Source organism: Physeter macrocephalus, chromosome 10, assembly GCF_002837175.3.
Source record: "Physeter macrocephalus isolate SW-GA chromosome 10, ASM283717v5, whole genome shotgun sequence".
In the NCBI taxonomy this organism is placed as follows: Eukaryota; Metazoa; Chordata; class Mammalia; order Artiodactyla; family Physeteridae; genus Physeter; species Physeter macrocephalus.
This window is the reverse complement of record NC_041223.1, coordinates 2,310,143-2,324,359: the sequence shown is the minus strand read 5'-3', so window position 1 is coordinate 2,324,359 and position 14,217 is coordinate 2,310,143.

Here is a 14,217-nt window from a genome sequence, read left to right as displayed (position 1 = left end):
ACTAAGATCCCACAAGCTGCACAGTGCAGCCAAAAAATAAATAAATAAATAAATAAATAAAAATAACCATGATAAATATGTTAAATTAGCTAGAGAAAAAGATAGTATGCATGAACAGATGGGAAATTTCAACAGAGAGACAGAAACCATAAGAGACAAATAGGAATGCTACAAATTAAAAAGAAATGATATAAAACAAAGAATTCTTTTGGCAGGCTTATCAGTAGACTAGTCTCAGCTGAGGAAAGGTGAATGAACTTGCAGATAGGTCAACAGAAATTGTAAAAAGTGATACACAAAAAGAATAAAAGACTGAAAAAAAAAAAACTATAACAGGGCCAACAAGAGCTCTGGGACAATATCAAATAATCTAACACATTCAGTTGGAGTCCCAGTATAATAAATAAAAGGGAAAGAATAAAGCAGAAGAAACATTTAAAGAGATAATGGCTAAGAATTTTCGAAAAATAGTGCAAGATAACAAACTCCAGATCCATGAAGTTCAGAGAACCCCGACAGTAGAAATACAAAAATAAGTAGACTCCTAAACCCAAAAAGCACAAAAATCTGCCTAAACACATCATAACTAAACTGTTAAAAACCAAAGACATGGAGAAAATATGGAATGCCTCCGGGGGTGGGGAACATTACAAAAAGAAGAAGAAAAACAATTAAAATAGATTTCTTGTCAGATGTTCAGCAAACTAGAAGGTAATAGTGTGGCACCTTTAAAGTACCCAAAGGAAAACACAATCTATTAACCCAGACTTCTGCACCCAGTCAAAATATTTTTCAAAACTGAAGGCAAAAATTAAACTTTTTCAGACAAGCTGAGATAACTATGTGAACAGACCTGTGCTGCAGGAGATGTTGCAGGAAGTTCTTCAGGCTGTAGAAAATTATACCAGATGGAAATTTGGATCTACAGAGAGAAATGGAGAGCACCAGAAACGATAACAATAAATATTTAAGGTATTTTTTCTTATAGCTTTTTCAAAGATTGTTGACTAAAGCAAAAATAGTAAATGGGGTTTATAACATCTGTAGAAGTAAAATATATGAAAATAGTTGCACAGATGATGGGAGGGGGAGGAGTGGCAAGTGTAAGGTTGCAAACGCAAACTACTAAGATACGATGCTTTGAAATTTTCAAAACAAAATAGGTAGGCTTAAAGTAGTAATTTCAGATCAGTTTCTAGTATCAATGAACATTGTCATACATGGAAAAGTATAAGTTACAAGGGTCCATCCGAGACTTAAATTTTGAAGGAAACAACAAAAAAAACTTGTTATCATTTAGTTCAGTGGTTCTTCAGTTCAGCCAACATCAGAGTCATGTGGAAGAGTTGGTTTAAAAATGGAACCTTCTGGGCCCGGTGCTGCAGATCTCCCCGAGGCAAGGCCTCCTGTTTCACGTGGACCCTCCTAACGTGTGTCCTCCTGTAGCGCATGGTGGCGACCCTCAGGGGAAGAGGTGCTGCGTCCTTGGTTATGGAGCCGAGTCAGGGTAGGCCAGACTCAGTCAGGGGTAAACGGACGTTCTAGCTGCTGAGAGACTGCAGCCTGGGCTAACGTCAAGAAAACCCCCTCCTTCTAACAAGGAGTCGTATCTTGCAGTGGTCAGCGTGGAGAAATCGGGATCCCTGGGAACGACTGGGTGTCCTTGATGAATCTAGGAACTTGGGGACCGTGGAAATCGCGGGCCGAGCGTGGGCGGCCGCAGCAGCCTCTTGGTGGGGCCTCTGTGGGGTTGAGAATACGAGGCTCTGGGTCATGGTGAGGTCCTACTCTGCCCTCTTTCCTCCAGACAGAGGTCACAGGTCAGCAGTATCTCTTCAGGGACCCAGGTTGGCTTTGGGTCATGTGTGCAGCATATTCCTTGGGGCCAGGGTTGGGCAGACAAGGTTGCCCATGGTGAATCCACCATGGCTTTGGTCTGGAGGTGAAGATGAGAGCAGAAGTAGCCATCGGTGTTGGGCCAAATCACCAAGAATAGGCATCAGCCGATGAGTGGGGAAATGGGGGTGGCGGGGAGGACTTCTTCTGCAGGAGAGCTGCATCAAGGCCGGGCTCCTTGGAACGTGCTGCGTGGGCAGCACAGAGTGGGCGACCCCTTCACTGGAGGACCTCAGATGGAAGCGGGAACTGGATTTGTCCCCCTCCTTCCACGGGATAGCAGTGAGGGATTGTCTTCTTTCCTCTTCAGAAGGGGAAGTTTTTAGGCTCTGCTAAATAATCAAATTAATGGAAACTCTGGCGTCCCCTTAATTAGCCTTGATTTCCGCCAGGTGGTAGGAAGAGGAACGGCCACCCCACCTCTTGTGGCTGTTTTGTTTTTCCCTTCTTTTCTTGTTCCTCCATACCCACTTCCTCCACGTTGGGGGTTCCTCTATGTAAAGCACTGGCTGACACAATGGTTGTATCTGCAAACCTCATACCTGAATGAGTAATTTTCCTATTAACCTTCTAAAGAGATGGTTCCCCAAAGGCATTATCAGCCTCAGGTCTGGAGCTGTAGTTTAGCTGTTCAGTGGAAGTCTCACAATCTTCTGACAAGTTGGATCAACATAAAATTAGATCTATGGCATTCATCTCTTACGATGACTTAGGCATCACCTGTCTGTTCCTCCCCCTCTTAGCTCTTCGCTTGGTCACATCCACTACCTGTCAAACGCTTCCCTGTGAGGTGGCTACATCCCCGTATGTCACACACGAGGAAGCAGAGGCCCGGAGAGATGAAGTAACTCACACAGACCTCCCAGTTAATAAGCAACAGAGCCAAGCTTCAGATGCCAATCTAATTCCAAGGTCTGTTGAGCTGTATTACAGCCTGGTCCAGTCAGGACCTCTGTCTTGGTACGTCTACCCCAGTAACCCTCCCAGTCTGGTCACGTCCTCCAGTGTCCTATTGCTTATTTACTTTCATGTCCTAGGCTTGTAATCTGTGTTTAACCAAGGGGGGATTTTAAGTTTAAAAGGAAATCCAAAAGTAATGTAGCCCAGTGTGGGATTCCATCTGTTTCCCTGAGATGCGTTTGTCCAATGGCCAATCTTCGTGTATTCCGTCAAACTTAGGAGCTTCATGTGACGAGACGGTCGTAGCATCTCTGTGACCTCTGGTAAGGTGGCAAGCGAGGGGTCGAGAGTGAGGAGAAGCTGGAAGGGAAGTTGCCTGGCCCCGCTGAGCTTTGACCACGTGTCCCACACGAAGGGCACCTACTTTTATTTCTCTTCAAGTTAAAACCTCTTCCCCTTTTGAGGTGACAAATCACAAAATCGGCTCTTGCCCCAGATTGTGGTGAGCTCCCCCATCCACGCGTCAGTGAGGGGTGGATACCCGATCAGGTCTCAAGATCGATGCAAAAACGAGATAAGATTTTTTTTTTTTTTTTTTTTAGCACTTTTGAGGTAAGCTTTTGAAAAACACACACTCTTGAATTTTTCCATGCCGGTCATACTTCACTCATTCGTTCACTCGGCAAATCTTTCTGGAGCCCCTGCCGGTGGTGAGGCCCTGCTCCAGGTGACTGGACGTCCGCGGGAATCAAGCAGCGGGCGCCTCCTCTCTGGGGCATATGCGCACTAGTGGCTGCAGACAGAGGAACGGCTGGGGGGGACAGTGAGGCAGAAGCCGGGAATGGGGCTGGGGCCCAGCGACTGCCCGCCAGTGGTCAGGGAGGGAGGAGCCTTGGAGCAGACGCCTCACGAAGGGAGGGGCCCCCCGAGGTTGTCTGGGGGATGCGTTCTCGGCAGAGGAATCCCGAGGACGAAGGCCCTGAATCAGCGATGTGCCGAGCAGACTCAAGGAAAAGCCCGGATGCCAGGGTCCCGGGCGTTAACAATGGAGGGGGTGGGAGATAAAGCAGGGAGGGCGAGAGCGTGGGGCGGGGGTCCTGTGTTAGGGTGCCCTGTAGGGTGCAGACGTGTACTGGGGGCACCCTGGAGGGTTTCGAACAGAATACAGACATGACTCGAATAGCTGTAAAAGTCCCACAGGTCTGTCGCGTGGAGAACAGAGCGCAGAGGGCAGGAGTGGGTAGGCGACCACTTGGAAGATGAAAGCGCCGGTCCAGGCGGTCGGCAGGGAAGGGGTGAGAAGCTGAGGGCTTTGGGCTGCAGGATTTATGTCGCATCCGAGGAGGTAGCCAAGGGGGTTGGCTGATGTGCTTGGTGGGGAGCAGGAGAGAATCTGGGCGCCCCCAAGGCCACAGCCTGTGCCACCGGGGTTGAAGGGGTCCGGTTGCCTGTTGCTGAAATGAGCTTGTGGACAAGCAAGTTTAGGGAAGGAAAACTGAGTTTGGTTTTAGACGGGAGATAATTTGAGATTCTTTGGAACGTTCTGAGTAGGGATCCTGATGTCTGGAGTTCCAGAGAGGGGTCTGGACTGTAGACACAGTTTGGGGGTTGCAGTCAGTTGAGTAGTGTCTCCCCCAGATTCGTGTACACCTGGAACCTCAGAATGTGACTTTATCTGGAAATAGTCTCTGCGGATGTCATTAAGCTAAGGGAGGGGACACACAGACGCAGAGAGGAAAGTGATGTGAAGGTCGGGCAGGGACGGGAGTGATCCGTCTGCAGAGCAAGGAGCCCCACGGGCTGCAGGCCCCTCCCACAGCCAGGAGGGGCCCTGGGGTGGTCTCTCCGTCAGAGTTTCAGGAGGGACCAGCCCTGACCCTGGACTTCTGGCCCCCGCAACCGTGAGAGGTTACGTTCCTGTTGTTTTAAGCCATCAGGTTTGTGGAACTTGGTGAAAACATCCCCAGGAGACTAATACAGGGTCTCAGGGTAGAGACAGTGTTGAAGTGAGGTCCAGGTGAGGTCACAGAGGGCCCAGCCCAGGGCAGCCTGATGTCCAGGGAGAGAAGGTGAGGAGGGTCCAGCAGAGGAGCCTGACGGATCTCTCCAACGGAATTTAGAACTAGTAATAGTGGAAAACAATAGGGCGAGACTGGGGGCAGGTCTGCAAAGCCGCTCTGCCAGAGGCTCCTGCTGCGGGAATGAGGCTGCGCTGAGCCTAACGGGCGGTGAATCTCACTCCTGCCCCTGGGCCCAGTCCTGGAAATCGGCCTACGTGCATCTTTACCTGCTTGGGAGGGGTGTCACGTGTTTTAAGAAGTCAGCTTCTTTGAGATGTAATTTACATACAACAGAAAAGCGTTCATTTTCAGGATTGTTTCAATGAGTTTCCACAAATTGATACCAGTGCAACTGCAACCACAATCAAAACAGGAAATGTCTCCACCACCCGCGAAGGTTCCCTGTGCTCCTCTCCTGTCGGTCTCTGCCCCTCCCTGCTCCACGCAACGCTGATGGCTTTTCTGTCACTGTACATTAGCTGTTTCCCCCTAGATTCCGTGTCCTGGCGTCACGCAGGGGGTCCTCCTCTGGGGCACCTGCTGTTCTCCGAGTGTCCCGCGGGCGCCCTTGCATCCAGGGTGTCCTGGGCCTGGAGGCGCTGGTGCGTCTCTTCCCAGTCCTGCGTTCAGTGACCTCAGCTTGGTTGCTGGACGTCGGCCGGAGTGGGGGAGCATTTGCTCCACAGGAATTGGCACGCCTACCAGTCAGGGCTCTTTCTCTCCTGGGGAGCCAGCTGATAGACATGTACGAGGCCACCACCGTCCTGTCTGTTCACAGAGTTACTTCCTGATCACTGTTCCGGCCACGCTGGCAGGAAAGCCAGCATCTACGCTGCTTCTGTCTCCTGGCCTTGCTCACACCTCAATCCCCCAAGAATCCTGAGAGCTTGTCCTTGAGGGCCTGTCCCGCTCGCAGAGGCACGGCTGAGGGAGGAGTGGGACCTCTGATGCGTCCCCTCGCTGGAACAGGCGGGGGGCGTTTTCCGTTGTCACAGCTTCCGCGACTCGGAGAACAGGCATCGTGGCGGGGGCTGAGCGCTCCCCTGCTGTGCTAGGTCTAGAGCGCCCCACGGGCCAGAGGGGTTGTCACAGGAAGCTGATGGCACCGCTGAGCGTGGGTGCCTTCTGAGCGCGCGCAGGCTTGACTTTATTCCCGGTGCGCTCAGCTCCCCGCTGCGGGGGCAGAGGAGCCTCGGACCCATCTTGTGGAGGAGCGTTGAATCCAGGTCACCAGGCAACGCCTCCTCTCTTCACGGCTTCTTTCCCCAGGAGCTCTGGGTGCTCTCCTGGCCAGTGGACTTCAGCTGAGACCACCCCCATCATCGGAAATTTTAGTACTGCTGAACCTAAGCAGGAAAGGTATTTCTTTTCTGCTAGGGCGCCCCGGCCCTGAGGCAGCTTCATGCACCTTCTCCCCAGAGCTTCACAGTTTTGCACGCTCAGAGGCCAAGCGCAGCCTTGCGGAGCCAGCGCAGGTCTCACGGCAGCTGGCCGCCGTGGCCTGCGTGGTCCACAGTTAACGTAACAACTTCCGAGAACCAAGGAGATCTGTTCCAGGGCTTCCTACGGTTTCTGCTGAGGAAGAACGGAGACTGTCCCCCTTGAAGTGACACCTCCTCCAGCATATCCGCTGTTGTCACCTGTGTCTCCACAGCAGCTCCCACCGTGAATTCCTCCAAGGTTCACGATTATCTTGTATTTGTAAAGAAACAGCAACAATTCAGTGCGACGCTCTTTCTCTTGACACAGACCCCTGCACCAGCCACAGGAGGACGATGGGTCTCCCAAGACCCCAGGATGCAAGGGCGTTCCCTCTGGGGCTGCGGTCAGATGGTCCGGGGACCGTGTGAGCTGCACGGGTCAGTAGTCAGAGCCTGTCTCACTTCCACTTTATCTAGCGGTCTCACGTGACCTAAGTGACTTGACCGTCTGTACTTTGTCACCCTTCTGTATAACAGTACGGTGTCCTGAGCACCTCGTAACTCGGGGCTGCTTTGAACGCTGGTCGTCGGTCTCTGGCTGGAGCACTTCGTGACTCTGAATGTGTCTGTGAGCACAAAGCACGCTCAGACGCAGCCCCGCAAATCAAACAGCCACCGCCATACAACCGGCTTCTGGAACTGGGGGCTGAAGAGCCCTCAGGCGGCAGCTCCGGGGCCCACACAGGGGAGGGATTCCCTTTACGTGGCCTCCAGCTTCGGAACTCACTTGAGGCTGGCGAGTTGTCAGACGGTAAAGATTCTTTTCATCTGTTAGAAAGTTCTCCTTTGGGGGAGTCGGTGTCTACTGAAACTTCCCTTATTCTACTTCTGTCTTTGCATTTAGCACAGTTCCTGACATAGAATTAACCTTCAGAAATTATTAGGGGAACTGAGAACAAGACTGTTCCCTCCCCAGGCCTGATCTTTACAGTTTAAGATAGCTCGCAGGTTGTCCCTGCTCGTCTCATTTTGGAAGCAAACACATACATTTCCTGTAATTCTTCATAAAGGGGCACAGCCCCAAGTACTCAGCTGTTCAGGCTGCATTCCTGAGCGCGGCTCCCATCGCTTCTAAGGTGTGGTACCCAGGCCTGGAAGGAATGATCCATTTGTCTGCTCAGCATAGACGCCTGCAGTGCACCACCTGAGCTGGGTTGATGGCACCAGTGGCCCCAAATAACAGGCTCCAGCACCCCATCCTCTGTGATGTGGTCCCACAGATCTCGCATCAGAAGGCAGACTCAGCTTCCCAGCCAGTGAATCTGCCTTGGCCTGAGACTTGCTTTGGTCAACCGGATGTGGCAAAGGGATGGAGTCCAGTTCTGAGTCTAGTCCACATGTTTATAATTTTCTTATCTCCTCTCAGAAATCTCCCTTATCACAGGAGAGGCTTGGGCTACCCTGGGAAGGATGAGAGAACACATGGGGCACAGACAGGCTGTCCCAGCCGAGGCCATTCTGCACCGGCCAGCAGTGACTGACCTCTTGGCTGAGCACAGGTGCATGAGCAGGCCCAGTCACATCGGCTGTCTGGCCCAATCAGTATAACCACCTAGCTTACCTGTAGGCTCGTGAGCAATAATAAAGGGTTAGTGTTGCATCCCATTAAGGTCTCAGGGTTGTTTTTCATGCAGTGTTACTTTGGCAATAGATAATTGATACATCATATAACTAGTGCCACCCAAGAGTGGATTATCTATTATAGTGGCTTACATCAAACTTGTGATCAGTTACCTTTATCTGATAATTTTTACATATATCAGTTTCTTTTTTAAAAAATTAACTAATTAATTAATTAATTTTTGGTTGTGTTGGGTCTTTGATGCTGCCCGCGGGCTTTTCTCTAGTTGCGGTGAGCAGGGGCTACTGTTCGCTGAGGTGCGCCGGCTTCTCACTGCAGTGGCTTCTCTTGTTGCAGAGCACGGGCTCTAGGCGTGTTGGGCTTCAGTTGTTATGGCTCTCGGGCTCCGTAGTTGTGGCTCGCGGGCTCTAGAGTGCAGGCTCAGTAGTTGTGGCGCAGGGGCTTAGTTGCTCCGCGGCATGTGGGATCTTCCCGGACCAGGACTTGAACCCATGTCCCCTGCATTGGCAGGCGGATTCTTAACCACTGCGCCACCAGGAAAGCCCCATATATCAGTTTCTTGACCTGTGCTGTTCAGTATGGTGGCTACCAGCCGTGTGTGGCAATGGAACATTTGAAGTGTGGTGAGTCTGAATTGAGATGTGCTCTAAATATCAAATGCACATCTGATTTTGAAGACTTAGTACAAAAATGGTAAAATAGCCCGTTGATATTTTTTATACTGGTTACATATTGAAATGATTATATTTTGGATACACTGAGTTAAAGTTTTTGAAGATTGCTTTTCCCAGTTTCTTTTGACCTTTTTAAATGTGACTACTAGAAAAATTTAGATTACATATGTGACTCACATCATGTCTCTGCTGGACGCCATTCAAGACAGTGTCCTTCTAGCCCACGTTTATAATTTTCTTATCTCTGTGTCTTATTGCTTTCACCTCAGAATTCCAACCGCATGAAATAATATAGAATCTTGAGCATTATCTATGCTATTAGTTATCCATCTCAAATCTTATAATTCAGCAAATTTGATAAGCATTTTTTCCTACTTGTATCCAAGTCATTGATTTAAAATATTTCTGATGACCACAAGATCAATATAACCCCATAGCATTCCACCAATGAATTATTTCCATACTGAAAAAATGATTTACCATTTCTGGTTGTAGTTCAATCTGCTAAGAATCTGCCTAAGAGTAATGTCATTCAGCCTACATTTTACCAGTTTATTCAGAAGGAATTTTAAACGTTTTTCTAAAATCAAGGTATATTTGACAAAATCAGGATGTGCAGGAGGTAAAGTCAAAGTCTTCAGTGTGGGAGGTGTTTCCTGATGCACCAACACACTAACATGTCAAGAAGGACAACAAAGCAGGAATGAATAAAGGTGGTGACTTAGGAGGCTCCTGAGCTCCCGTGCTCTCAGAGACATGGCAGATACACAGCTCCACAGGGAGCAGTTCCCTCTGAAAGAGGGACAGGGACTAGCTGAGCGACTCCTGTTCTTCAGATGAATGAGAAAATACCCACTTCTAATTCTGTAGGAAAGACAAAGACACACTCTCTCCATCCCTGGCACAGTGCCACACAATCTGGAGGGAACCCCCAAATCCTAGCTTTCCCCCGAGGAGCATCAAGGGGCTGGCTGCCACTTTTCCTGGAGGACACTTCTCATGCCTTCTCCCTTCATCCTGCTCCAGCAATAAACCCAAATCTCCAGTGTCTCCCTGAAGGGAGTATGTACCCACATGTGTACAGACAGAGTGACAGGATGGATACAAAAATCACACCCAACTACCTGTTGCCTACAAAAGACTCATCTCAGTTTTAAGGACAGAAGTAGATGGAAAGCGGAGGGATGGACAAAGATATTACATGCAAATGAAAATTTAAAAAGCAAAGGGTTTTATATATACTTATATCCTTTACTCATATCAGACCAAATAGGCATTAAGCCAAAGACTGCAATGAGACAAAGAAGGTCATAATATAATGATAAAGGGGTCAATTCATCAAGAGGATATAACAATCGGAAATATTTATACATCCAACATTGGAGCACCTAAATATATAAAGCAAATATGAACAGATCTGAAAGGAGAGATAGACAGCAATACAATAATAGCATACAATACAATACAATAATACCTCACTTGTAACAATAAAGAGATCATCGAGACAGAAAATCAACAAAGAAACATTGCACTTAAACTACACATTACACCTAGTGGAGCCAAACAACATACATAGAACATTCCATCCAACAGCAGCAGAATACACATTCTTTTCAAGTGCACATGGAACATTCTCCAGGAGAGATCATATGTCAGGCCACAGAGTAAGTCAATAAATTAAGAAGACTGAAATCGTATCCAGCATCTTTTCCAACCATAATGAAATGAAACTATACATCAATTATAAGAAGGAAACTGGAAAATTCACAAATATGTGGAGATTAAACAACAAGCTACTGAACAACAAATGGGTCAAAGAAAAAATAAAAAAGAAATTTTAAAGTATCTTGAGACAAATGAAAGCACAACATTCTAAAACTTCTGTGATGCAGCAAAAGTAGTTCTAAGAGGGAAGTTTATAGCAATAAACATGTACATTAAGAAAGAAGAAAGATCTCAAATGAACAACTAACTTTACACCTCAAAGAACTTTACACCTCAAGGAACTTGAAAAAGCAGAATAAACTTAGCCCAAATTTAGTAGAAGGAAGGAAATAACAAAGATCAGAGCAGACCCAAATTAAATAGAGACTACGAAGACTATAGGAAAGATGAAACTAAGAGCTGTTTTTTTGAAAAGATAAACCAAATAGACAAATCTTTAGCTAGGCTTACCAAGAAAAAGAAAGAGAGCTCTCAAATAAAATTAGAAAGAGAACACATGACAACTGATACCACAGAAATACAAAAGATCATAAGATACTACTATGAATAATTGTACACCAAAAAAACTGGACTACCTGAAAGAAACTGATAAATTCCTAGAAACATACAACCTACCAAGACTGAATCCTGAAGAAATAGAAAATCTGAACAAATCAATTACTAGTAAGGAGATTGAACCAATAATCAAAAATCTCCCAAAAAACCAAAGCCCAGGACCAGACGGCTTCACTGATGAATTCTACCAAACATTCAAAGAAGAATTAATACCAATCCCTCTCAAACTCTTCCAAAAAATAGAGCAGGAGGAAATATTTCCAAACTGATTTTATGAGGACAGCATTACCCTGATACCAAAACCAGGAAAAAGCATTACAAGAAAAGAAATTACAGTCCAGTATCTCTGATGAATATATAGGCAAAAATCCTCAATAAAATATAAGCAAACTAATTTAAACAATACATTGAATGGATTACACACCAGGATCAAGTGGGATTTTTCCAGGAGGGCAACAATGGCTCAACATTGACCGGTTAGTTAATGTGATTCACCACATTATAAAAATGAATGATAAAAATCGTATCGTCATCTCAATAGATGTAGAAAAAAAATCTGGCAAAATTCAGCATCCTTTTATGACAAAACTTCTCAACAAACTGGGTATAGAGGGACTGTATCTAAACATAATAAAGGCCAGGTATGAAAAGCTTACAGCTAACATCATACTCAATGGTGAAACACTGAAAGTTTTATCTCAAGGTCAGGAACAGGACAAGGATGTCTGTTCTCACCATTTTTATTCAACACAGTACTGGAAGCCCTAGTTAGAGCAATTAGGCAAGAAAAGGAAATAAAGAGATCCAAATCAGAAAAGAAGTAAAATTGTTTCTATTTGCAGATGACATGATATTATACATAGACAACCTACAAGACTCTACAGAAAAAAAAAAAAAAGGTTAGAACTAAAAATGATTTCAGTACAGTTGCAGGATACAAAATCAATATTAAAAAATCAATTGCATTTTTATACCCCACAGTTAATGATCAGAACAAAATATTAGGAAAACAATTCCATCAAAAAGAATAAAATACTTAGGAATACATTTAAGCAAGGAGGTGAAATATCTGTGCACTGAAAACCATAAAACATTGATGAAGGAAATCAAAGAGGATACAAATAAATGGAAAGATAGTCTGTGCTCGTGGATTGGAAGAATTAATATTGTTAAAATGTTCATTTATCCAAAGAGATCTTCAGATTCAATATAATTTCTGTCAAAATCCCAGTGGCAATATTCACAGAAATAGAAAAAATAATCCTAAAATTTGTACGGAACCACTAGGGACTCAAAGGAATCAAAGCAATCTTGGGAAAGAAGAGCAAAGCTAGAGGCATCATGCTCCCTGATTTCAGGCATCAGGCTCCCTGATTTCAAACTCTATTACAAAGCTCTGCTCATCAAAACAGCATGGTATTGTCATAAAAAACAACCACACAGATCAATAAAACAGAATAGAGAACCCAGAATAAACACACATATATGGTCAATTCATTTTCCACAAAAGAGCCAAAAATATATAATGGGGAAAGGACAGCCTCTTTAATAAATTTTGTTGGAAAAACTGGACAGCCACATTCAAAAGAATGACACTGGACCCCTATCTTACACCTTACACAAAAATCAACTCAAAATTGATTAAAGACTTGAACATAAGACCTAAAACCGTAAAATTCCTAGAAGAAAATATAGGCAGTAGACCCCTTGACATTGGTCTTGGTGATGATTTTTTGCATTTGACGTCAAACGCAAAGACAACAAAAGCAAAAATAATCAACGGAACTACGTTAAACTAACAAGCTTCTGCACAGCAAACGAAACCATTAACAAAATGAAAAGGCATGGGCTTCCCTGGTGGCGCAGTGGTTGAGAGTCCGCCTGCCGATGCAGGAGACACGGGTTGGTGCCCCGGTCTGTGAGGATCCCACATGCCGCTGAGTGGCTGGGCCCGTGAGCCATGGCCGCTGAGCCTGCACGTCCGGAGCCTGTGCCTCCGCAACGGGAGAGGCCACAGCGGTGAGAGGCCCGCATAACGCAAAAAAAAAAAAAAAAAAAAAAAAAGGCAATCTACTGAGTGGGAGAATATATTTGCAAACCATATATCTGATAAGGGGCTAGTAGCCAAAATATACAAGGAGCTCGTACAACTCAATAGCAATAAGCAAACAAACAAACAAACCCAATTAAAAATGGGCAAAGGACATAAATAGATGTTTTTCCAAAGAAGACATATAAATGGCCAATGGGTACATAAAAATGTGCTCAAAATTACTAATCATCAGGGAAATGCAAATCAAATTCTCAATGAGCTATCATCTCACACTTGTTAGGATGTCTACTATCAAAAAGACAAGAGATAAATGCCAGTGAGGATGTGGGGATAAAGGACCCTTGCCCGCTGTTGGAATGTCAACTGGTACAACCACTATGGAAATCCGTGTGGAGGTTCCTCAAGTAATTAAAAATAGAACTACCATATTATTAAGAATCCTACTTCTGGGGGCTTCCCTGGTGGCACAGTGGTTGAGAATCCGCCTGCCGATGCAGGGGACGCGGGTTCGTGCCCCGGTCCGGGAAGATCCCACATGCCGCGGAGCGGCTGGGCCCGTGAGCCGTGGCCTCTGAGCCTGCGCTCCGCGACGGGAGAGGCCACAGCCGTGAGAGGCCCGCGTACCGCAAAAAAAAAAAAAAAAAAAAAAAAAAAAAAAAATGCCTACAGCAGAGAGGCACATTTGGAGGGCATGTCCCGCACCCCTCGCCCACAAGGCCAGACCAACACGCGAGCCTGCTGAACCTAACTTTTCTCCCTGCCTCCGTTTTTCCCAACCCAGCTGATCACCGGCCTCTGTCAGAAGGATGTCCCCGCACCCGGCGGCGCTCAGCCTGCCGGCCTCCAGGTAGCGGCCAGATTCCTGACGCAGGCCGTCTCCTCATCCACAGCTGGGCCGACCAGGACTTCCTTCTGTCCCCACCTCTGCGGCGTGTTGGCTGGCTATTCAGAGTGACTGGCTGTGTGTTGTTTTCTATGGTTTTTTGGGGTTTTTTTTTTTTTTTGGTATAAAACATTTATTGTTTCACTAGTTTTTTTTTAATTTTTTTTTTTTGTGTGTGTGTGTGTGTGGTATGCGGGCCTCCCCCTGCCGCGGCCTCTCCCGTTGCGGAGCACAGGCTCCGGACGCGCAGGCCCAGCGGCCACGGCTCACGGGTCCAGCCGCCCCGCGGCACGTGGGATCCCCCCGGACCGGGGCGCGAACCCGTGTCCCCTGCCTCGGCAGGCGGACGCGCAACCACTGCGCCACCAGGGAAGCCCCCTTTTAATCTGTTTTTAAACATTTTTATTT